We start from the raw sequence: 26,208 nt of genomic DNA, 5'->3' as shown, positions 1-26,208 counted from the left end.
GAATAAATTTCACAAAGATGCGCATAATATGTCCCCCATGTGCGCACGGTGCGCGAAGTGCATCGTGTGTACATGGCCCATCCCGCATAACGTGGGCACACGGTGCGCGCAGCGCACCGTGTGACCACCGTGCGTGCACGGCACTAACTGCGTAAAGTGGGCGCGCGGTGCGCAAAGCGCACCGCGTGCTCACTGTGCGCGCACGGTGCGCGAAGCGCACCGTGCGCGTACGGAACGAACTGCGTTAACTGGGCGCGCACGCCACGAATGGCGTAAAGTAACTTAGCATTTAAAAAACCGTACAAATTCACTGAAAAAACCATAGGTTTCACACACGTTATAGTTAGGAATTAGCATTTAAAAAACCTTGCAAATTCACTGAAAAAACCATAGGTTTCACACATGTTATAGTTAGCTGTACATTTCACTCGTAAAAAACCAATGAAATTCCCCCGTTATAGTTATTGCAGGCAACTATAACTCACGCGACCGCAATCTTCTGCTGATGACATATGTGTCTTTATGAAAAAAAAATATTTGTAATATATGTATAGCTAAAATTTAATGGAAGAAGACATGGGCAAATAAGTGTCTAAATACAGTATTAGCATCAGCAGAGGATTGCGGTCGCGTGAGTTATAGTTGCCTGCACTAACTATAACGGGGGAATTTCATTGGTTTTTTACGAGTGAAATATACAGCTAACTATAACATGTGTGAAACCTATGGTTTTTTCAGTGAATATATATATATATATATATATTCACAGAAAAAACCATAGGTTTCAGGGGTATTATAGTTAGCTGGCCATTTCACTCGTACAAAACCATAGAAATTCCTCCGTTATAGTTAGTTCTGCTAATAATAACTCGCGCTCCCGCAATGCACTGCTGATGATGTCACATATTGCATCATTCACGACATGGTCAGTGACATCAAGGTTTTTTAAATGCTAATTTCTAACTATAACGTCTCTGAAACCTATGGTTTTTTCAGTGAATATATATATATATATATTCACTGAACAATCTCCCACACATGAAGGGGCAGAGTCCACACAGGGGAATCAATGGAGACACATTTAATTATTTCAACAGCGTAATGCATTTCGGCCTGAACAGCCTTCCTCAGACGCCTTGTCAGTCAGGAGGCATATTTTCACTCGCATTTAAATGTCATGCAAGTTACCTCTTGGATGGAACCCGCTCCTCCCCCTTCTGTGTATGCTCACCAATCCGCAGTTAATAAGACCTGCCAGTCCCAGAATGCACTTCAATCCAGGTAGGTGCTGTGTGGGAAAGCATGTATTAAATCCCAGTGGATAGCGGGGTACAGGGAAGTCCACGATGTTAAAAATGTCCATTTCCTGCTGCAAACATAATCCCCGGTTCTCCTTGGGTCCCCAAAACCGCTTCAGCTGCCAAGTCCAGGATTCGTTTTTTGCGGGGTAGAAATGACAGTGCATCCCGCCCAATGTGTAGTCAATGACCGCACTAGACCGCCCTTGCCTCTCCTGGACACTTGCGGCGGCCCGAACCAAGCCAATACCTTGGCAAATGAAGAGAAGCCTGTCGGCCAGGAACCAGTGACGTTCGGGCCAACTTGAGAAACGGGGGACTCTGTACCGCATCTCTGGCTGATACATACAATAGCAGAACAATCTCCCACACATGAAGGAGCAGAGGCCACACAGGGGAATCCATGGTGACACCTTTAATTATTTCAACAGCGTAATGCATTTCGGCCTGAACGGCCTTCCTCAGACGCCTTGTCAGTAAGGAGGCATATTTTCACCCGCATTTAAATGTCATGCAAGTTACTCAATGGATGAAACCGCTCTGCCCCCTTCTGTGTATGCTCACCAAACCGCAGTTAATAAGAACTGCCATTTCCAGAATGCTCTTCAATCCAGGTAGGTGCTGCGTGGGGAAGTCTGCATTAAATCCCAGTGGATAGCTGGGTACAGGGAAGTCCACGATGTTAAAAATGCCCATTTCCTGCTGCAAACACAATCCCACGTTCTCCGTGGGTTCCCAAAACCGCTTCAGCCGCCAAGTCCAGGATTCGCTTTTAGCGGGGGCAGGAATGACAGTGCATCCCGCCCAGCATGTAGTCAGTGACCGCACTAGACTGCCCTTGCCTCTCCTGGACTCTTGCGGTGAGCCCGAACCAAGCCGATAACTTGGCAGATGAAGAGAAGCCTGCCAGCCAGGAACCAGTGACGTTCGGGCCAACTTGAGAAACGGGGGCCTCTGTAACGCGTTTCTGGCTGAAGCGTACAATAGCAGAACAACCTCCCACACGCGAAGGAGCAGAGGCCACACAGGAGAATCCATGGAGACACCTTTAATTATTTCAACGGCGTAATGCATTTTGGCCTGAAAGGCCTTCCTCAGACGCCTTCGCAGTCAGGAGGCATATTTTCACCCGCATTTAAATGTCATGAAAGTTACCCATTGGATGGAACCCGCTCCGCCCCCTTCTGTGTATGCTCACCAAACCGCAGTTAATAAGAACTGCCAGTCCCAGAATGCACTTCAATCCAGGTAGGTGCTGCATGGGGAAGTCTGCATTAAATCCCAGTGGATAGCGGGGTACAGGGAAGTCCACGATGTTAAAAATGCCCATTTCCCAATGTATTCTGACGAATCTTTGTTTTGCTGCCAATTTTGCTATGATTTTGTGATACTATGCCATGTTGTCGAATCAGTTTTAATAAAAAGATTTACAAAAAAAAAAAAAATGCCCATTTCCTACTGCAAACACAATCCCAGGTTCTCCTTGGGTTCCCAAAACTGCTTCAGCCGCCAAGTCCAGGATTTGCTTTTAGTGGGGGCAGGAATGACAGTGCATCCCGCCCAACGTGTAGTCAGTGACCGCGCTAGACTGCCCTTGCCTCTCCTGAACTCTTGCGGCGGGCCCGAACCAAGCCAATAACTTGGCAAATGAAGAGAAGCCTGCCGGCCAGGAACCAGTGGCGTTCGGGCCAACTTGAGAAATGGGGGCCTCTGTACTGCGTCTCTGGCTGACACGTACAATAGCAGAACAATCTCCCACACACAAAGGAGCAGAGGCCACACAGGGGAATCCATGGACACACCTTTAATTATTTCAATGGCATAATGCATTTCAGCCTGAACGGCCTTCCTCAGACGCCTTGTCTGTCAGAAGGCATATTTTCACCCGCATTTAAATGTCATGAAAGTTACCCATTGGATGGAACCCGCTCTGCCCCCTTCTGTATATGCTAACCAAACCGCAGTTAATAGAACTGCCAGTCCCAGAATGCACTTCAATCCAGGTAGATGCTGCGTGGGGAAGTCTGCATTAAATCCCTGTGGATAGCGGGATACAGGGAAGTCCATGATGTTAACAATGCCCATTTCCTGCTGCAAACACAATCCCAGGTTCTCCTTGGGTTCCCAAAACCGCTTCAGCCGCCAAGTCCAGGATTCGCTTTTAGCGGGGGCAGGAATGACAGTGCATCCCACCCAGCGTGTAGTCAATGACTGCACTAGACTGCCCTTGCCTCTCCTGGACTCTTGCGGCGGTCCCGAACCAAGCCAATACCTTGGCAAATGAAGAGAAGCCTGCTGGCCAGGAACCAGTGACGTTCGGGCCAACTTGAGAAATGGGGGCCTCTGTAACGCGTTTCTGGCTGAAGCGTACAATAGCAGAACAACCTCCCACACACGAAGCAGCAGAGGCCAAACAGGGGAATCCATGGAGAAACCTTTAATTATTTCAACGGCGTAATGCATTTTGGCCTGAAAGGCCTTCCTCAGACGCCTTCGCAGTCAGGAGGCATATTTTCACCCGCATTTAAATGTCATGAAAGGTACCCATTGGATGGAACCCTCTCCGCCCCCTTCTGTGTATGCTCACCAAACCGCAGTTAATAAGAACTGCCAGTCCCAGAATGCACTTCAATCCAGGTAGGTGCTGTGTGGGGAAGTCTGCATTAAATCCCAGTGGATAGCGGGGTACAGGGAAGTCCACGATGTTAAAAATGCCCATTTCCTGCTGCAAAGTCTATCCCAGGTTCTTCTTGGGTTCCCAAAACTGCTTCAGCCGCCAAGTCCAGGATTTGCTTTTAGTGGGGGCAGGAATGACATTGCATCCCACCCAACGTGTAGTCAGTGACCGCACTAGACTGCCCATGCCTCTCCTGGACTCTTGCGGCGGGCCCGAACCAAGCCACTAACTTGGCAAATGAAGAGAAGCCTGCCGGCCAGGAACTAGTGGCATTCGGGCCAACTTGAGAAATGGGGGCCTCTGTACTGCGTCTCTGGCTGACACGAACAATAGCAGAACAATCTCCCACACACAAAGGAGCAGAGGCCACACAGGGGAATCCATGGAGACACCTTTAATTATTTCAATGGCGTAATGCATTTTGGCCTGGAAGGTCTTCCTCAGACGCCTTCGCAGTCAGGAGGCATATTTTCACCCGCATTTAAATGTCATGAAAGTTACCCATTGGATGGAACCCGCTCCGCCCCCTTCTGTGTATGCTCACCAAACCGCAGTTAATAAGAACTGCCAGTCCCAGAATGCACTTCAATCCAGGTAGGTGCTGCGTGGGGAAGTCTGCATTAAATCCCAGTGGATAGCGGGGTACAGGGAAGTACATGATGTTAACAATGCCCATTTCCTGCTGCAAACACAATCCCAGGTTCTCCTTGGGTTCCCAAAACCGCTTCAGCCGCCAAGTCCAGGATTCGCTTTTAGCGGGGGCAGGAATGACAGTGCATCCCGCCCAGCGTGTAGTCAATGACCGCACTAGACCGCCCTTGCATCTCCTGGACTCTTGCGGAGGGCCCGAACCAAGCCAATACCTTGGCAAATGAAGAGAAGCCTGCCGGCCAGGAACCAGTGACGTTCGGGCCAACTTGAGAAACGGGGGCCTCTGTAACGTGTTTCTGGCTGAAGCGTACAATAGCAGAACAACCTCCCACACACGAAGCAGCAGAGGCCACACAGGGGAATCCATGGAGAAACCTTTAATTATTTCAACGGCGTAATGAATTTTGGCCTGAAAGGCCTTCCTCAGACGCCTTCGCAGTCAGGAGGCATATTTTCACCCGCATTTAAATGTCATGAAAGGTACCCATTGGATGGAACCCGCTCCGCCCCCTTCTGTGTATGCTCACCAAACTGCAGTTAATAAGAACTGCCAGTCCCAGAATGCACTTCAATCCAGTTAGGTGCTGCGTGGGGAAGTCTGCATTAAATCCCAGTGGATAGCGGGGTACAGGGAAGTCCATGATGTTAAAAACGCCCATTTCCTGCTGCAAACACAAACCCAGGTTCTCCTTGGGTTCCCAAAACTGCTTCAGCCGCCAAGTCCAGGATTCGCTTTTAGCGGGGGCAGGAATGACAGTGCATCCCGCCCAGCGTGTAGTCAATGACCGCACTAGACCGCCCTTGCCTCTCCTGGACTTTTGCGGTGGGCCAGAACCAAGCCAATACCTTGGCAAATGAAGAGAAGCCTGCCGGCCAGGAACCAGTGACGTTCAGGCCAACTTGAGAAACGGGGGCCTCTGTAAGGCGTTTCTGGCTGAAGCGTACAATAGCAGAAAAACCTCCCACACACGAAGCAGCAGAGGCCACACAGGGGTATCCATGGAGACACATTTAATTATTTCAATGACGTAATGCATTTCGGCCTGAATGGCCTTCCTCAGACGCCTTGTCTGTCAGGAGGCAGATTTTCACCCGCATTTAAATGTCATGCAAGTTACCCACTGGATGGGACCCGCTCCGCCCCCTTCTGTGTATGCTCACCAAACCGCAGTTAATAAGAACTGCCAGTCCCAGAATGCACTTCAATCCAGGTAGGTGCTGCGTGGGGAAGTCTGCATTAAATCCCAGTGGATAGCGGGGTACAGGGAAGCCCATGATGTTAACAATGCCCATTTCCTGCTGCAACCACAATCCCAGGTTCTCCTTGGGTTCCCAAATCCGCTTCAGCCGGCAAGTCCAGGATTCGCTTTTAGCGGGGGCAGGAATGACAGTGCATCCCGCCCAGCGTGTAGTCAATGACCGCACTAGACTGCCCTTGCCTCTCCTGGACTCTTGTGGCGGGCCCGGACCAAGCCAATAACTTGGCAAATGAAGAGAAGCCTGCCGGCCAGGAACCAGTGGCGTTCGGGCCAACTTGTGAAACGGGGGCCTCTGTACCGCGTCTCTGACTGACGCGTACAATAGCAGAACATTCTTCCACACACGAAGGAGCAGAGGCCACACAGGGGAATCCATGGAGACACATTTAATTATTTCAATGACGTAATGCATTTCGGCCTGAATGGCCTTCCTCAGACGCCTTGTCTGTCAGGAGGCAGATTTTCACCCGCATTTAAATGTCATGCAAGTTACCCATTGGATGGGACCCGCTCCGCCCCCTTCTGTGTATGCTCACCAAACCGCAGTTAATAAGAACTGCCAGTCCCAGAATGCACTTCCATCTAGGTAGGTGCTGCGTTTTTGATTATCTGGCTTCATCTGCTTCCAGGTTTCTTGCAAGAGGGTTTCTAATGCATTTTGCTTAGAGTGATAGAGTTCTCAAGGGTTTGTTGCAGTAGCCTCTCTTGCTCCTGTTTGGAAAGTTCAGGATTCTCTTGTGCTGGGTAGTATATTTTACACTCTCTTATCTTTGTAGTCTGCTCATGTTCGAGCCAGTCTCCTATCAGCTGTGGTGAGAATCTTTGTGAAACTGCAATTTGGTTGGGCTGCGGCTGGGTTGAAGCAGAGCTTTACTGCCTGCCTACAGGACCTAATGCCTTTTTGTTTGAAGCTGGGGCAGAACAGTGTGCGCCTAAAGTCCAGTAGTATTGGGCAGATGCAGATTATATGCACAAGATTGTCACTTCCATTTCTGCTGAGACTGAGCTTTCCAGGTTTATTTTTTTACGGAGGTAAGTGCAGGGGTATCATAAGGATGCCCAGGCGATATCTTAAAAACTTCTCATTCGTCCTGATTTTGAACCCTGGACTCAAGTATGGTTGTGGTTTGAGTGCTTATAGAGTCATGGAGAACAGGCCAGCCATGTGCCCTTTTTACCAGAGTTGCTTTATCTTCGTTGTTAGATATAGCTTTTGCAGCTTTAGTTACTGTTTTTTTGAAGCTCAGGTGGGTTTCTTGAATATCCCACAGATTGGTTAAACCTAGTTTCAATAGGTGGTGTAGAAGGTACTCTTTGGCAAGTCAATTTCCCGGGTGTGACAGTTCAGCCCAGAGGTGTGAGTTTAGTGAGCCTTGCTTGGCTCCCCTGATTTTATACCAGCTTTTTAAGAATGCCCCCTTCTGGCCTCAGTCTGTTTCTGTAGACCAAATTCTTGCTGGATTTGAGCAGGGGAAGCATAGTTTGTGATGTAGAAGAACACTCTATAGGCACGGATGATGATTTTGTCCAAATCGATCCCATTCTTCCCTCGCATTGACTCGCTTCTGTAGGTTATCATTGGTTGTAGCTTAGCCTGTATGACCTGTAGTAGTGGGTCTAAGGTGAGGCCCGGTAGTCCTTTTTTTAGGGCTTCATTGCTATTGTTGTTGTGATGCCTTCCCTGCGCAAGGCCTTTATCTGGGGTTTATAAGAGCCTTTGCTGTCTAGTAACACTCCAATGTATTTGTATTCGACTGCAGGTTCTAAGTGATGACCTCGCTGATACAGGCTATTGGAATGATGGTACTAGAGTTTTGGTTTATGGTTCAGTCTGATACCTAGGTACGTTTTGTCACCTGGTTTTGCACAGGGTTATTCACCAATCTTTTCTCCCCCTTGAACCTGGCTGTTCAAGTGGTGGTGCAGGTGTTTTGCCCAGTCTTCCTCTGATATGTAGGCGTTTATTCCTTGGTGGCCTGCCCGCTGGAGGGTGTTGATTTTCTGCCAGAACCGGGTAGAGTTCTTGATTTTTTAATCATGCAGCAGCTTTTCCAACAATGATTCATTTTCTTGACTTTTTTCTCCCATTTTGTTCTTTTCAGGATTGCCTTTAGTTTTCTTAGTTCTCCTTGTACAGTTAGGCTTTGAGGGTTCCCGCTGAGTTCCCTTTATGTTTGGTTTATGGAGCATTTGAGTCCTCTGACCTGGGTAGCGATTATGTTTGATGAGGGGTTCTTTGCTGTTGACTCCTTTTTTGTTCCTACCTTGGCGGCATATGTATCCCGTAAGGTCTTCGTGACATTCTCCCATGTGGTTAAGGGATGTGTTGACATCATGAATCCTTGGAGAAGTAGGATTTTTGCATTTCTGAGAGCTTCTCTAATGAAGCAGAGCTACTCTTAATCTGCTTGTAGTCGGTGGTATATTCTGTGGCAATTGTTTTTCTGACCTGGTTTAAAGTTTTTGATTTATCTTTGAGAGTTATTTCCTGTGGTAGGTGGTCACTTTGCTTGTTGTCTCCCAAATGGTAAGAGGAGATTTTATGAAACAGGGTGAGTGTAAAAAATGTAAAGTTGAGATAAGAAGAAATTGATGAGTGGAATGTAGGTGCAGTAGGATTGTCCTCTATAAAGCGGCCATTCTGGGCCCTCAAATTGATATGTTCTCGTAGTAAGTAAAGTGATGTTCTGGTTTACCTGTTTAGGTGAGTTGGTCCCTGGGTTGGAATTTCCCACTTCTCTTATAGTTCCCGAAGCTGGTCCCCATCTACTGCTAGTATAATGTTCTCTGTGTGACCTTCTACTGACATTCTTGTTAGTTCTTTAATCAGTTATTGGGATCCTTTAAGCCTGTGCCTTGGGTGTAAGTAGGTATTTAGGATAATTATTGGCCGTACTACTTCACTGAAGGTAATTGTTGTAGTTACTGCCTGTAATTTATACGGGGCTGGTATGGTTGCCCTTAGTAGTTTGATGTTTCCAATTATTGATATTGAGGCATAGATTGTCAGACTGCCCGATCAATGGCCGTATCTAGCCCCCTTTTTTGCAGGGACTTGTTGGGATGTGAACCCTTGAAATTCTATGGCTTGTTCCTCCCAGGTTTCTTGAAGAAGTATGAGATCGAAAGCCTTCATGTAGTCTAACAGCGGTGGGTCCTTTGCCTTTGTCTGTCATTGGGTGTGATCAACGTTAATTGTTTGCAATAGGTGGCTCCAGTTGGTATCAGTTGTTTCTGGCTTTGGCTCCTTTGGTTTGTGCCTTCTCCATGAGATGTTGTTTCTGAATTCGATCACTGAAGAGCTGCTTCTTTCTCCTTTTAGTATTTATTTGGTGGTGTGTTGGTCTTGCGGCTACGTTTTACCTGTGATTCCAATTAACAAGGGGGTTGGGTAGCCAGGCTTATTGTTGGGAAATAACCTTATCCACCATTGTTGGAATGTGTTCGCTTCTTTCAATACCTTCTTGGCTGTCTCATTTGTTACCCCGGTGGTTATACTAACCTCTGGGCCCTGCAGGTTGTCAACCTGGATGTACTCAATTGATAATAGGTCAGTTGAGCTAGGATTTTCCAGGTTTTTTATTGTTTGTAGAAGTCGAAGTATGCTGCCCCGGCTTGAAATATCTCCTATTCCTCTTGATTCGTACTCTGTCAGAAATATTATGGTGTCAGTTGACCTTGGGTCATTTGCTGGCACTGCCTGTAGTTGAATTGAGGCGGATTGTGTTGGCCATTGAGGCAGAGTGTTGGGGGTGTAGATATCTGGAAAATTGGTAGCTGACTAACTGCTGGTCTGGTTGTTTCTGGTTTGGGGAGGATCAGTTGGACCCCTTTGCACTGAGGCTGTTGGTGAGCCCGGTATGGTGGTTGCCAGGATGACAGCAGTTGTTGTTGCTGTGGAAGTTCGATGTAAGGATCATTTCCTTTCTCGATTGGATGGGCATTCTCGCTTTGCTCTGCTTGTGTCTGGGTTGTTGCTGTATGGGGAGTTGTTGTTGTAGGGCAAGGTGGGGAATGTTCTGCAATCATGGAGTTCCTGCTGTTTGGTTCTTGTTATCTTCTCCTGGTAGTCCTTCCAGTTGCGCTGTTTTGTTTCTTAGCTTCTGATGGCACAGTGGCTGGTGTGCCTTTGTTTTATGGTATAATATTTGACTTATTTGGTAGCACACCCTCAAGGATCCCTTCTCTGCAATTTGTTGGTGTATCAGGTTGCTATGGTAGTGCCAGGTGTCGTGTACGCTCCTTTGGGTCCAGTGGGTTCTGTGTGGGGGAGCCCACCCTGAAGTAGCCAAAAATCTCATTCTTCTTGTTTCTGCCTTTTCTTCTATGCTGGGGGCAGGCTTGTGCATTGTTGAGAACTATGTTGCAGGTCTTTTCTTTCTGCGGAGGGCATCTAATCGGACTAGCGGCGGACTCACCAGGCACAGGCACAGGCACACCAATTGGGGGCAGACCACTGGACCACCAGGACGCTTGCGGGTTGCTGACGCTGTTGTTCCCCTTGCCGCCACTTCCTCGTTGGCTGCAGCGGGGGGGAACTACAGCTCCCGTCATACCCTGCTCCCTACCTGCCTTCCTTCCGGGCAGCAGCGCGCCCGGAGGCGCTACAAAAACAGAGGCTCCCTCGGTGGAGCGGAGCGGAGGGCATCTAATCGGACTAGCGGCGGACTCACCAGGCACAGGCACAGGCACACCAATTGGGGGCAGACCACTGGACCACCAGGACGCTTGCGGGTTGCTGACGCTGTTGTTCCCCTTGCCGCCACTTCCTCGTTGGCTGCAGCGGGGGGGGAACTACAGCTCCCGTCATACCCTGCTCCCTACCTGCCTTCCTTCCGGGCAGCAGCGCGCCCGGAGGCGCTACAAAAACAGAGGCTCCCTCCGCGTCGCGGGACGCGCGCGTGCGGCGCCGGGCTGAGCCCGGGCAGAGGGCGGGCCGTCTGTGGCCGTCAGGGGCAGGAGGAGGCAGGGCGGGGCCATCCCCCTGACATTGGACATCAGATCTTCTGCCGCTTTACAGGTATTGCTGTCATACGCTATTCCTACTGTTGCGCCCCTTGTGCACTGTTGTGGTGTAGTTCAGTAGAGACGGACTTGTGGCTATTGACCGGATCCTGTCGTGGGGACTGTCAATTCCATGATGTCAGGTCCCAAGAAAAATAAGGTAGTCTCGGGGGCGGGCTCAATGAACAATTTTCTAGTGAAGAGGGTAACCAAGATTAACGAGGATAGAAGAGCCTCCTTGGGTAAAATAGACGATATGGATCATGCCCCCTCTCTAGCAATAACCGCTACATTGGAGGACATCTCAGATGGCGATAGAATCGCGGACTGTTTTCCACAAGATCATAACGTTACTGAACTTACTTGTAACACAGTAGCGCCTATTGTCCAGGTGCAGGATAACGCAGCAATGGTCTCCATATTCAATGATACATTACGCCCTGACTCTGAGGAAGACTCAGAAACAGTGGAAGAAACTAGGGGCAAGAGACCAGTTAGATCATGCAGAAGGCTTCAAAGTAAGAGGGGGGGTAAGACCACCCAGAGGAGAAGGGTGGAAACTCATCGGCCAGATAGACACAGTTCCCCTAAAACCAACTTAAATGTAGAGCCTATGAAGGATCCCAAGACTACTTTGAGCCTAGAACAGTTTGATCTGTTAATCGAGCGTATTGAGGCTGCGGTAGACCTAAAACTTAAAGCTTGTATCGACTGTTTTACAGCCAAACTGGACACTGCAAATGCGGAAATTAAAAGACTTGGAGATTTACTGGATCGACAACTGGTTAAATCTTCTCAGGCGAATCCCTTACCCTCTCATAACAGTTTAGCTAACCCCGAGGTGACGGGATGTAGTGCTACAAAAGCTCCCAACTCTTTATCTATGACTCGTCCTGTTGTTAGTTCAGGCCAAAATCTTACTGTCCCCGTAGTAATTCACCACCCATCAACAGATGTGGATTCCGATCAGGCGAGGGGTTTGCAGAGACCTGGCAATAACATTAATGCTGCACAAAGTAGACGCGCCAATACTATTAATTTGCCCCCGGAATGCGCTCCATATGTCATCGTACTTGCAGACGTCCCACTACTTGACCCAGGCAACTCAGAACCGCAAGTGGAAGCGCATGAATCCCTCAAAAACAAAGTGGTGGCCTGGTTAGGCGCTAAATGCGATTTTCCTCCCAAACTTGCTGGAGACATAATTACGACAAGGAGAGTGAACTGGATTGGCCCATCAAGGAAATCTTGTAGAGGGGACTGCGTGGTTGTGAATTTTAAATATCCACAACACGTGGCCACTGTCCTCCTGCGGGCAGCATCTTTGCTGGAGGAGAGCAACAGCATCCGTGTTCGCCCATTGGGGTATTTTTACAATAAGGCCAATTTTCCCTCCGCGTCGAGACCAAGACTTTATCCATTTACCCCGGTGGGGCCCAATCGGGCGCAGCAACTTTCTCTGCAGTGCCGTGAAAATACCAGCTTATGTGGTCCCCCCATCTCAACACATAACAGGTTTGATGTGCTCTCAGGTCTCGACCTCTGTGATTGACGGGAAGAGGGAGAGGGTACAGAGGTCGCTGCGGTTGCGGCCCGAACATCTATGGTTCACGTACCCTCTTCTGTGGTGGTCGTGAACAATTCACCTGAGATCGTTATTAGTGACTTTGGGGGAACGGTTAGGCTGCTATCTTGGAACATTGCTGGTTTGCGGGCCAAGAAGGGAGATCCCAGCTGGGAAAGCTTTGTCAAGAGTTATGATGTTATTGCCTTGCAAGAGACTTGGGATCTGGAATGTGACTACTGGATAGATGGCTTTACATCTTTTTTTGTCCCTGCCGTGCCTTCCCCAGCGGGTCGGAACAAAGGCGGCCTTATGATGTTAGTTTCAGTGAATATAAGAGGCAAACTGATTATGTTAGACTGTGCCTCCAAAAATTTTATTATTCTGGAGTTAACCGCTGAGGATGGTGGTAAATTGTTGTTGGTTAACTGCTACAATGCTCCCAATAGTAATCCAGAATCCTCGCATTTTAACTGGTTATTAGATTTTTTAACTCTCTATGGAGACAAGCAATCCACTTTGTTTCGAATTATTTTAATGGGTGATTTTAATGTCCATTTGTGTTCTAAATGTGTTATGGTTGATATGGAGGGCCCAGGCAGTGTGTCACCTCCTCATTTAGAACACACACTGAATGGTAGAGCACTTGAAAATGTATTGCTGCTAAACGAGTTATTCGAATCTGAATTTTCTGATACTACCACACGGGTTGCCACATACACGGGCAGGGCTAGCGACTCGATTATTGATTTTATCTTTATTTCTAGATTTTTTCTTAATTACGTGATTACTTATAACGCTATTGATATGCCCATGAGTGATCACAACCCTGTCGGACTGGTGCTAACAAATAGTGCCTTACTGTCAAAATTGGTTGTCCTCCAGCAGACTATTTTGCCTTTAAAAGTAAAGGATCAGGGGAGAAGACTCAAATGGGAGGCGGTTGTACCAGAAATTTTTTTTGCAACTCTATCAAATTCGGTCGCAGATGAGTTACGGGTGTGTGCTACTCCTCTAGCCGGGCACAAAGATGTTATATCTTCATTTGAAGGTATTTGCAGGTTTGTGTCTAGCAGTCTTCTAGCCAAAGGGCAGGGGGACAAACAATATCAGGCAAAAGGATGGTTTGACAAAAACTGTAGTAAAGCCCATAACCGCCTCAAAAAAGCCCTCAGTGCCCGCCCAAGGAACAAGGAGCTTGTGGCACGACTGAGGAAGGATTACAATACGGTCATTTCTCTACGCAAAAAAGAATTAAAAAGTAAAGCTTGGGAGGACCTAAGGGACAAAGCTACCCTAAAAAATAGTGCTGAATTCTGGACAATAATAAATTCTCCATTTCTTACAGGCGCCCAAAACTCAGTACAGGAATTAAACATCTCAGAAATTGAGTGGCTGTCTCACTTTGAAAAAATATATGACAGTCACAGAGAGTTGGACCCTTTTATAATTCCTGTTACTGGTAGTCCAATGGAACCTGTGAGTTTTGAAATCTGTGAGGTACTTAGAGCCATAGAGGAAACAGCTGGGCGTAAGGCACCCGGTCAAGATGGAGTACCTGCAGATATGTACAGGGCAAATCCACTGTTTTGGGCAAATATTTTAACTAGAGTTTTTAACGCTGCCGCAATAGTGGGTATCCCTGAGTCCTGGTCCCTCGCCACAATCGTCCCTATTTTTAAAAAAGGGCAGAGAGGAGACCCAAAATGTTATCGACCCATATCGCTCCTGGACTCCTCGGTCAAAATTTTAGGCAAGGTTGTCCTGGCGAGGATCTCCGCGTGGGCCAGGGGAAAGAATATCTTATCCGAGGCTCAATTTGGCTTTAGGTCAGGGAGGAGTACTGAGGACCAATGCCTCAACCTCCACCTTATATTGTCCAAATACACTAAAGCAAAAGAGGGCAGCTTATTCATGGGTTTTATGGATTTGTCCACAGCCTTTGATCTTGTTAATAGATCAAAACTGTGGGCAATGTTGTTGGAGATGGGCCTCGATAGCTCTCTAGTGCACTTTCTAGCGGAGCTTCACAAAGATCTGAGGGCCCGCATTAGAATGACCACCGATGGAAAGTGCACCGAGAGCTTCAGATCCACTAGAGGGGTCCGCCAGGGGTGTATCCTGGCTCCAATGTTGTTCACGCTCTATGTGAACTCTTTGGAGGGTTACCTAACGTCTGCTACAAAAGATTTTCCGTGCATGGGGGGTGCACCGATTCCGGTGCTCCTCTACGCCGATGACGCGGTACTCATAGCTAGGACCCCAGTTGCCCTACAAAAGTTATTAGATGCCTTTTGTAATTTTATGAGTAGTCTCGATCTGGTGATTAATAAAAGCAAATCGCATACCATGTCTGTCGGGCGTGGCATGCGTAAAGAAAAATCCTTTTTCTGTGACGGAGAGGTGATTACTAGTGTTAAGGTCTTCACCTACCTGGGTGTGATCTTTGATCAGAGGGGATCTTGGACACCGCAGGTAACATCCAAAACTAATGCGGTAAGAAGTTCGTACGGTGCTATTTTGGGTTTTGCGAAAAGATTGGGGGGGAAACCTATGGAGGCCATTATGGCCATCTATAAAGCCAAGACAATTGCTATTGCTAGATATGGTGCAGCGGTCTGGGGTTACGTTAACGTCATAGATATCCAGACAGAGGAAAATAAATTTTTTCGCTCATTGCTGGGGTTACCACAGTCAACTGCTACCTTCTCAGTACATTTAGAGCTGGGAATGGGTTACATCTTAGACATTTTAAATCTAGCTCCACTTTTGATGTGGATTAAGCTTTGGCTAAACCCAAACCTTAGCCTAAATCACCGGATCATCAAAGATTGCCTCCAACTTGATCACAGAAGGGATATTCAGTGGCTGTCATACATCGAAACTATGACAGCTTCTTTGGGTCGCCCTGAAATTTTTAGTTGCCCTGAAGCCTTGTGTAGAGCTGACTTAGAATGGGTGAAAATAAATTTTCTGAGAATTCGCATGGCTGAGCGTGAAGCACGCGATTTGTGCAAACCCTCTGTGAGGGCTCACGTTCTGATATCCCCGTTTTGTGAGCTGGCCCCTTATTTAACCATGGTAATTAATCCTTTCCATAGATGGCTTTTATCCAAATTTCGGTTTAACCAAATTTATACAGTGCTGTGGGATGTGAAAAACTGGTGCAAGCTGGAGGAATCGGGCCCATGCAAATGTGATGGTTTCTCTATTCAGGATAACGCCCACTTTTTGTTTTTTTGTTCCTTCTATCAAGAACCGCGTACAAAATACCTAAAATCTATTCTGAAGGACTTGGGATTTATCCAGTACAAGCCTGCACTGTTTTATTTACAAATGTTGCTCTCTCCTCTTATTATGTATTGCACTGCCAGTTTTTTAGCCGCATCTGTGCGATGCAAGAGAACAAGGCTTAGTTTGGAAGAAAAATAGGAATTTGGACCTAGCTATATCGCCCAGTCGAGTGCTTTTTAATCTATTTTATGTATTTATCGCCCTTTTAATCTGCTTTTTAACCTATAAACTGTTTAATATTGTATTAAATTTATCAATTGTTTTATAGCTGAACTTTTGATATTTGCTGTAGTATGCTTTTATGATTTTAATTAATCGAATAAAGTGGAATTTGACTTGACTTGACTCCTTTTAGTATTTATTTGGTGGTGTGTTGGTCTTGCGGCTACGTTTTACCTGTGATTCCAATTAACAAGGGGGTTGGGTAGCCAGGCTTATTGTTGGGAAATAACCTTATCCACCATTGTTGGAATGTGTTCGCTTCTTTCAATACCTTCTTGGTTGTCTCATTTGTTACCCCGGTGGTTATACTAACCTCTGGGCCCTGCAGGTTGTCAACCTGGATGTACTCAATTGATAATAGGTCAGTTGAGCTAGGATTTTCCAGGTTTTTTATTGTTTGTAGAAGTCGAAGTATGCTGCCCCGGCTTGAAATATCTCCTATTCCTCTTGATTCGTACTCTGTCAGAAATATTATGGTGTCAGTTGACCTTGGGTCATTTGCTGGCACTGCCTGTAGTTGAATTGAGGCGGATTGTGTTGGCCATTGAGGCAGAGTGTTGGGGGTGTAGATATCTGGAAAATTGGTAGCTGACTAACTGCTGGTCTGGTTGTTTCTGGTTTGGGGAGGATCAGTTGGACCCCTTTGCACTGAGGCTGTTGGTGAGCCCGGTATGGTGGTTGCCAGGATGACAGCAGTTGTTGTTGCTGTGGAAGTTCGATGTAAGGATCATTTCCTTTCTCGATTGGATGGGCATTCTCGCTTTGCTCTGCTTGTGTCTGGGTTGTTGCTGTATGGGGAGTTGTTGTTGTAGGGCAAGGTGGGGAATGTTCTGCAATCATGGAGTTCCTGCTGTTTGGTTCTTGTTATCTTCTCCTGGTAGTCCTTCCAGTTGCGCTGTTTTGTTTCTTAGCTTCTGATGGCACAGTGGCTGGTGTGCCTTTGTTTTATGGTATAATATTTGACTTATTTGGTAGCACACCCTCAAGGATCCCTTCTCTGCAATTTGTTGGTGTATCAGGTTGCTATGGTAGTGCCAGGTGTCGTGTACGCTCCTTTGGGTCCAGTGGGTTCTGTGTGGGGGAGCCCACCCTGAAGTAGCCAAAAATCTCATTCTTCTTGTTTCTGCCTTTTCTTCTATGCTGGGGGCAGGCTTGTGCATTGTTGAGAACTATGTTGCAGGTCTTTTCTTTCGTTGGAGTGCATGTAGTAGGCGATGCTGCTGCTTGATTTTTGCCCGTGAGGAGGTTCCTTTCATTTGGGGCCCTATCTGTCCCTGTGTCTTGGTCTGGTACACCTTCCTCTGGTTCAGTGTGTATGTTTGTAATATTGGAGGTGAAGTTAAATTTAACATTTGATTTTAAGTCTTTTAGTAGGCTCCCCAGCATGGTTTGTTGGGTGGCTACTATCTGTAGGATTGGTGCACATGAGCACTCCGGTTGTACAATTAGAGTGGCTTCAACAGCTGCTCGCCCTCATTTTATAAGGCTGTTAAGGACTGAAAGTTTCTTATCTATCCCGGAGGAAGAACCGTGAGCTGCATATCTAACTTATCTGATTAGTTTTGAATGGAGGTAGCTGAAAGATGGATAGCGTTCAGTAGGGTTTCTCAGAATGTTTCTGAAGGATGAGTTCTCTCTAAGCTGTTTTGACTGGGTGGTACCACTTTGTGGGGCAGGGGTAGGCTTTCGTGTTTATGAAGCTACCAGTCCTTCCCATTCCTGGGATATGAGGTATGACATGTCACAGTCAGACCCAGTCAGAGTCTCACGTACTGATTCACAGAACCACTCAGACAGTCATGCACCCACTCACAGACCCACATACACATCCAGTTACAGGCCTATGCAGAGACTCATGCACACACTCCTCACAAACCCACGCAGACACTCTAACACCCACTCACAGACTTACTAAGACACTCACACACTAACTCACATACTCAATGTCAAAGGTTAGTGGTTACATTTAGGAAATATTATTTCTTAAAATTAGAAATTCACTTAAAAAACAAAGGTTACAGGGATGGTATAGTTAGGAAACAGCCTTAAAAAAACCTTAGAAAGTCACTGAACTAAACCAAAGGTTTCAGGGACAGAATAGTAGGGAAATAGAATTTTTTTAAACCTTATAACATCACTGAAAAAACTCAAAGGTTACAGGGACATTATAGTTAGGCTCGGATTTCACTCATACAAATTCAGCAGTTATAGTTACCTGAACTAACTATAAACCTTCTCCCCACATTGCACTGCTTATGACCTTTAATGTTACATCACTCATAATATGGTCAGTGACATCACTCATGACATCCCAAATGACTTCCCTGATTAAACCACTGAAGGCATCATTCAATGATTGTGAGTGTTTTTTGAAAGTTTATGAGTGTTAAAAACATATACCACGTGTAATGAATGTGCCAATTATGTGGATAAATAGCTTGATAATGACCGTCGCCCATCACCATCTGTCTTATTTAGCATATTATAACATAATATAGTGATGTGTAGACCTGCCTAGTAAGAATAAGCTATGAAGTAGGGCTTGATTATGTTTCTTTCAGATTCTGACTTTATCTTGCTTAACGGCAGTGCTTGCTATTGGCTTTGGCCTGATCTTTTGTCATCTTGCATACTAATTTTGCTCTTTTGCGTGAACAGAGGCTTATGCTTGAGTGACTCCATTTTCTGAGGTGTCGCCATTTTCTGAGCTTCACTAGGTGAGAAGGGCATGTTTTCCTTTTCACTTGTTTTTCACACTTTACTGACCAGAAAGAACTGGACCTTGTCAGAGGAATGTGCTCGCTCTGCTCTGAAGCCATAACAGACACCTGGACAGCTGAATTTGTGGCCTTGGTGCGGAGTGGTACAGACTCTAATGGGAAAAGGGGGCAAGGCTCACCAGGAGCTTCGTCTTACGTCTCCACTTGTACTAAATGAGGTGTCTGGGTTCTGTTTGGTGGAAGTTCCTCACAGGGCAGATGTGCAGCTGTGGCAGTGGGCCATATAGTGTCACTACTGTCTCCTGTTTTGGCCGAAGAACCGTACTCCCCTTTGGCGAAGTGGAAACGGGATGGACAGACAGTTGGTGAGGTGTTCCACTAATTTCTAGTTTTCCTACTGTTCTTGCTTACTATAACTTTATTTTCAGGTTCCATACATTTATATATATATATATATATATTTCTACATATATGTTTGCTATGATTGTGTTTCAATCATACTATTGATATGTTAGAGTCTGCTATGATAGGTGCATTTGGCTTACCGTGTGGTGCTATTTACTAATAAATATATCCCAGATATACCAATTCGTCTTTTCCTTGTAGCAGGAGGTGTGGACTCTTCTTGGCCAAGTATTCTGTTGTAGAAGGATGGGTGAATTTCCTTCTAGCATGTAATTGTGTTATAGGAAGTTGTTCTACTCCTGGCAAGTGATGTGCAAAGTATATCTCGCTCTAGAGAAGTGTTGTGTGTGTTACCTTGGTCTAGAGGAGACTCATGTGATATTGTTTTTTTTGCCTTGCCTTTGGGGGAGTGTTGAAAGTTTGCCCACCTTAGGAAGTGCTGTGTATATGTTATATTCCATAAGTTTGGAACTGATATTCTCTCCCTGGCAAAGTGATGGTACATACCTTGGTCCAGGGGAGATCTGAGACCTTTCATTACACCACGGTACCACAAAAGTTAAATTAGTATGGTTTGGGTAGTACTAATGAGTGATACTATTTCCAACTTATATGATATGAGTGACTGTGTGACTGTTTGTATCCATGTGTGAGTAGGGGTGTGAGTGGCTGTATTGGTGAATGAGTGGGTGTATGGGTCAGTGAACGGATGTGTGTGTGGTTGTATGGGTGAGTGAGTGGCTGTATGGGTCTTTGAGTGGGTATGTGAGTGGCTGTATGGGTATGTGGGTGGGTGTCTGAATGACTGTATTGGTGACTAAGTGTGCGTGCGTGCGAGTAACGGTATGGTTGAATAAGTGGGTGTGTGAGTAGCCATATGGGTGAATAAGTGGGACTGAGTCACTCTATGGGTGACTGAATGGCTGTGTAAGGGGCTATATTGATGAGTGAGTGGGTGTGAGAGTGCGTGTATGGGTCAGTGAATAGATGTGTGTATAGCTGTGTGGGTGTGTGAGCGGCTACATTGGTAAATGAGTAGGTGTGTGACTAGCTGTATAGGTGGGTGAGTGGTGTTTGAGTGGCAGTATGGGTCTTGAGTGGGTATGCGAGGGGCTGTATCAGTGACTCAGAAGCTATGTGAGTGGCTCTATTGGTGAGTGACTGGGTGTGTAAGTGGGTGTATGGGTGAGTGAGTGGCTGTTTGGGTGGATGTGTTGGCAAGTGAGTGGGTGTGTTAGTAGCTGTATTGCACAGTCAGTGTTTGTATTAGTGGCTGTATAGGTGGATGGGTAGGCATGTGAGTGCTTGTATGGTTGTGTGAATGGGTATGTAAGTGGTTTTGTTGATGAGTGAATGTGTGTGTAAGTGGCTATGTGGATTAGTGAGTAGCTCTGTTTTTAGCTGTATAGGTGAGTGAGTGGCTGTGTGAGTGGATGTAATGGTGTGTGTGTTAGTGTATGTGAATACTTGAATGGGTTTATGAATGTGTATGTGAGAGATTGAGTGGAGACGTAAGTGGGTGTATGAGAGGTTTTATGGGGTATGAGTGGGTTTGTGAGTAGTTCTGTGGATGATGTCATAAGCAATGTCATTTTAGATGTCATCAGTGATGTTACTGACCATGTCATGAGTAATGTAATATGTGAGGTTGTAAACAGTGCATTGCGAGGGAGAAAGTTTTGGTTAGCTCAAGTAAATATAACTTCTAAATTTCTATGTTTTTATATGAGTGTAATCTGTGCCTAATTATAGCGTCCATATAACCTTTGGGTTTTTTCTGTGAATTGTAAAGGTTTTTCAAATTACATTTCTAAAATATTATGTTCCTCTAATATTTAGGTTCTTTTAGTTAATTTGTGGGATATACAAAGTTTATTAAAATGTATTTTTATTTTCTATTTAATTTATTTTGCACTGTAGACATAAATAATCTTTATATACGTTTAGAAGCATAAAATTCAAATATGGAATTAATGTAAAGTAAATGAAGTTTTTTAAATGTAATTAAACAAGTTATATTATTTTAAGACATTTTGGGGGTACTACAGTACTTTTGAGAATTGGTAAACATAGATGGACTATTACTTTACAGTTTTTATACACAATCACATGATCAGAAAGAATCTGTGGTCTCTGAATTTGCGGATTCTCCGAAATTTTTATAAATTACCATGCATATGTACAACAATCCATTGTCATTAATAACATCAGTGTGAACATATTTACAAGTATATATAAACCACCTCATATCTGTTTTAACCATTTTACCAGTTTCGCGATTCTGCAAATTTACGAACTGGATTTCAAATTCACTCAAAAATGCACCCAAACCTTGCCTTCTGTTTGGATACATTAAGACGCCACCCTTCCACTTGGCAAACCACACCTAAAAGCAGTTACTTCTGCAGTAAAGTCTCTACTAGGAGCATTGATAACCAATGCTGCTGTAATTTTACACAATGGCTGAAGCTACATCATCCATACAAGGTGATCCTCCACCCCTGTTTAGGATGAGGAGGAAGACACACCACCTCGCAGAAAGAAAGTTCATGTGTGGAAGCACTTTGCTTTACCTTCTGCGGAAAAGAAGGTAACAGCAAAATATATGCACAGCAATATTTGTGGCAAGCAGTTATACAGACATACCTCAAAGAAGTATTCACATGGGACAAGTTCCATGCAGAAGCACCTAAAAATATTTACTGAAAGGGTCTGCAACCAGATGATGTGAGAGAAAGCAGATGCAGCAGGATAGTCAACCACTACAGCAGACTTGGGAGAACCATCATCAGCTACAGTCATTACAATACCAGCTGCCTGTGAGGAATTGAGTGGTATGGTTATTCACTGCGCAAATGCCACATACTTGTCGAGGTAAACATGTCTTCTGTGGGTGCATTCTTGGATACAGTGAAGAAGCAGTGCTGGTTTTTTTGTAGTTGCTTCCTGTGACTACATAATGTTTGTTGAAGAGTGAAGCCAGTTGCTTCTTTGCATTTTCCCATACTTACCCATTTTACTACACTGTTCAATTTTTGTTTAAAAAAGAAAAAAAAGAAAATCTGTTAACAAATCTTTGCAAAAAATGTAACTGGTTCTTGTTAGAACCACCATCTACTCAAACAAAGAGTGAACTCTGTGTTTTTAATGTGTCAGTGAATGTATCAGTGTAAGAGTGAGTGTGTCAGTGTGTGCATGATTGTATGTTTGGGTGTTATTGGATGCATTAGTGTTTTGCTGGGTGTGCCAGAGACTGCTTTGGTGTATGCCTCACTGTGTTTGTGTCTGTCTGTATTAATGTATGACAAACAAAAAGAACGAGCTCAATGAAGTCTCAATCGACCAGCATCCTCTTAGTCAATTTGTTGTTTCCCAGAAAGACAACCCATTAGGTTTTTTAAAGAACTTTACATTAACTCCATATTTGAATTTTATGCTTCTAAACGTAAATAAAGAGTATTTATGTCTACAGTACAAAAGAAATTAAATAGAAAATAAAAATACATTTTAATAAACTTTGTATATCCCACAAATTAACTAAAAGAACCTAAATATTAGAGGAACATAACATTTTAGAAATTTAATTTGAAAAACCTTTACAATTCACAGAAAAAAAACAAAGGTTATATGGACGCTATAATTAGGCACAGATTACACTCATATAAAAACATAGAAATTTAGAAGTTATATTTACTTGAGCTAACCAAAACTTTCTCCCTCGCAATGCACTGTTTACAACCTCACATATTACATTACTCATGACATGGTCAGTGACATCACTGATGACATCTAAAATGACATTGCCTAGTTGGTAGCATACTTCATCATCGAGTTCCCACCTTGAGGGCCGAATGCCTATTAGGTGTGCTGTGACACCTGATTACAGCAGAGCAGGATTTTCATTGGGGTGAATATATGAATTTTAGTGTATGGTTTAAAAAATAAAATACCATGGAACACAATAAGCATCAACTGATCAGTCCACCTTATTTCCAAGAATGTCATAGTAACTGAGATGTGTAGGGACTTGAAGTACAAGGCCTCCACTAGTATTTACCAACTGATATGCGGATATTACCATCTCAGGCTCATTAATGCCATGGCCCCATTGCTGCATTCTCACCCAGACTGATATTTTCTGTAGTGTTATTTTTAATCGATGATTTTGTGTGGCATTATAAGCACCTATGGGGCTGCATTCTTGCCACCTTAACCTTATTCTGTTCTCTCTTGACATTGATTAGCTGGCATAATTAATGTACCACTGGGGACTCTATCTCATGGCATGGGGGAAGGATCTTTCTTTTTTTAAGAAACCCCTCACTCACCAACCTAGTTGGTGACATGCTTCATCATCGGGTTCCACCCAAGTAGTCGACCGCCACTTAGGTGTGCTTTAACGCCTGAACTACAGTGGAGCTGGTTTTTCTTGAAGAGTGTGAAAATTGTGTAAGTGAGTGGATTAAAAATGTCTTTATTGTACTCCCTAAATATTTTATTTGGAGGAATAAGACAAGATTAAAACCAAGTGAGATACTTAAGATGGCTAGATTAACCAAGAAGTATCAGTGTTTAAGTGAGAAGATTATCGGTCAACATGTTTCAACCTATATGTGGCAGTACAAGGTTTTCTTAATGACCAAATGTTGGAACCGGGAGGTCTACACATGCTAAGGTGCACCCATCCCTGGTTCAGCAATTAGCCAGACCGTATACTTATGGTGAGGCAACCGTACAGCGTTCTGTGTAGGGGGGATACCAATTCTGAAAGAGATAGAGCAAAGCATTTATAGACAGTTGTTTGCATTTCTACTGTGAATATGTTACTCTATCATGTTTCGCTCTCCATTAAACTGGTGTGGGTAATCTTTATCACACAAATTGCATGTCATGTTAACGTGACATAATTCTCGTGCACTATATATGTGATGTGTCTCAATTTAGGAGTCTTAGGTGTGCTCCTATCTTCCATTCCATACCCACAATCATTCATAGTTCTAGGTGGGTGTTATGCAGCGCGCATAGTTACCAGCGTTTGAACATATCAACCATGTAAGTCTCTGGTCATGCATCACTATAATTGATAATAGTGCCAATTGATATCGAGATGGACTGACAAAAGGAGGAGCCAAGGTTAAAAAAGGACACTCACAGGAAACTATTTGCAGTTTCGCCCCATGGAGACCGTGGGGGGGCTGGTTAAAGTTGCATTCTGTGGGGTTCAAAGTTATGATAGTCAAAGTGACGTTGCCTCACAGTGAGAGATAGAAAGGAGGGGCGTAAACGGAGCCCACCCGTATTTGCAGTAAAGAGAGTCGGGCTGCAAAAAGTTTTGTAGCCTGCACATAAAGGGAGAAAGAGAAGCGCAAGCGAAGCCCACCTGCATTTACAGGTACTCACGTCCTATAACTTCGAAGCCCGCCGTGGAACTTGCCAGAGAGCCGCACGGAATCCCGAGGATAATGGTGGGTCTCTACTGGAGGCTTATACGCTCAGTCTTTTCCTTGAATTGCTTCCACCCACGTGGTACGCGGTGGTCATGTGACCACGCCTACATCAGGGAGGGGGCGGGGTGACTCAGTGATCTTGTGTTTGCTAAGGGGTTTAGAATAAATGGTCACACATATGCTACGGACATGGTGGTAGCGGCAAATAAACGAGCCTCGTGGAATGATATGGGCTAACTGGTGAGCGGTGTTGGTAAACATGAAATATACCATTGGATGCGTAGCCCATTTGCTATTTTCTTTAGCATGTCGATGTAGTTCAAAGGTTGTCACTGCCACCTAATGGTGTATGTGAAGAGACAAGGGGATAAACTACCGGAAATCGAAATTATCATAGGAATGTTTTGTCACCTAGAGGATGTGCAGCTGTACATCTGTGGCGCTTATTCTCATAGTGTCAGTGATGGTGTAGTGGCATAAAAAATCAGTCTCACGTGGAGGAGTATGCAGATCACCCCTGTTTGAGGATGTGCAGATGTACATCTGTGGCGCTCATTCTCATAGTGTCAGTGGTGGTGTAGTGGCATTTAAATCAGTCTCACATGAAAGGACAGGTGGTATGCAGATCACCTCTGTTTGCCAGTGTTCCTTGGAACATTGTCATTCAGGCCGTTGGCATTGGTAGCTAATCTGTACACCCAACATTGTTCCTTCCCAAACAGACGTTGTGTTGTCACAACATTAGTACTGTTACAGTTAGTGTGTGCCCTTTGTGTCCATACTTTGCCTACTTCAAGCGTGAGTGTCTTGGTAGCAGATGTTAAGTGGCAAACACTACAATTACCACAAAGGTAGTGCCCGGTGACATTAGGGAGACTATTTTTTGCAGTGGGTTTGTGGTGAGTCCTGGTTTCCAACCTTCCCTCTTCCTTGGTGATGACAATGTCTAAAAATACCATTGTTTCACTGTCCATCTAGTGTGTGAACATTAAATTGCTATCACAGTTGTTAATCCAAGCTATAAACTCAGAGTGTCTTTGGGTCCTTGTCAAATGGCAAGGACGTCATCAATGTATCTCTTCTAAAATGCAATATATGGTGCAAAAGGGTTGGCATCGCCCAATATGAATTTCTTTTCAAAATCGAAGACATATAATCCCGCCACACTAGGAGCGAACGTGCTCCCCATGGAAGTACCGCCCTTTTGTAGGTATAGTTTGCCTTCAAACTCAAAGTAGTTCCTCTTGAGCGCTAGGGTGGCACATTCCAAAATGAATTGCTTCGGAGTCTTGTAGGTCCATTCAGTGTCATTCAGAGCTCTATTGCGAACTTCCAGGGTTTCATCTTGAGGGAGACTAGTGTAGAGACTTTTGATGTCAAAGCTTACTAAAATGGTCGTCTCATCTACCTCAATGTCTTTGAGAAGGATCAATAGACTTTTGGTGTCAAGAAAGTAGGTATCGTTTTTTTGTACCATGGTTTTGAGAAAGAAGTCGCAGAACCTCGACAGAGGTTCGAGGAGGGACCCAAGGCCAGACACATTGGGCGTCCTGGGTGGAGGAATTTTATTTTTATGCATTTTAGGCAGTATATAAAAGTAGGGAACCTTTTCTTCACTGGTAGTGAGAAAGTCTGCCTCGTGTTTAGAGATGTAGTTGCAAGATTCA

The sequence above is a fragment of the Triturus cristatus genome, chromosome 10 (genome assembly GCF_964204655.1).
Source record: "Triturus cristatus chromosome 10, aTriCri1.1, whole genome shotgun sequence".
Lineage (NCBI taxonomy): Eukaryota > Metazoa > Chordata > Amphibia > Caudata > Salamandridae > Triturus > Triturus cristatus.
The sequence above is the reverse complement of the archived record's forward strand: the minus strand, read 5'-3'. Positions refer to the sequence as shown.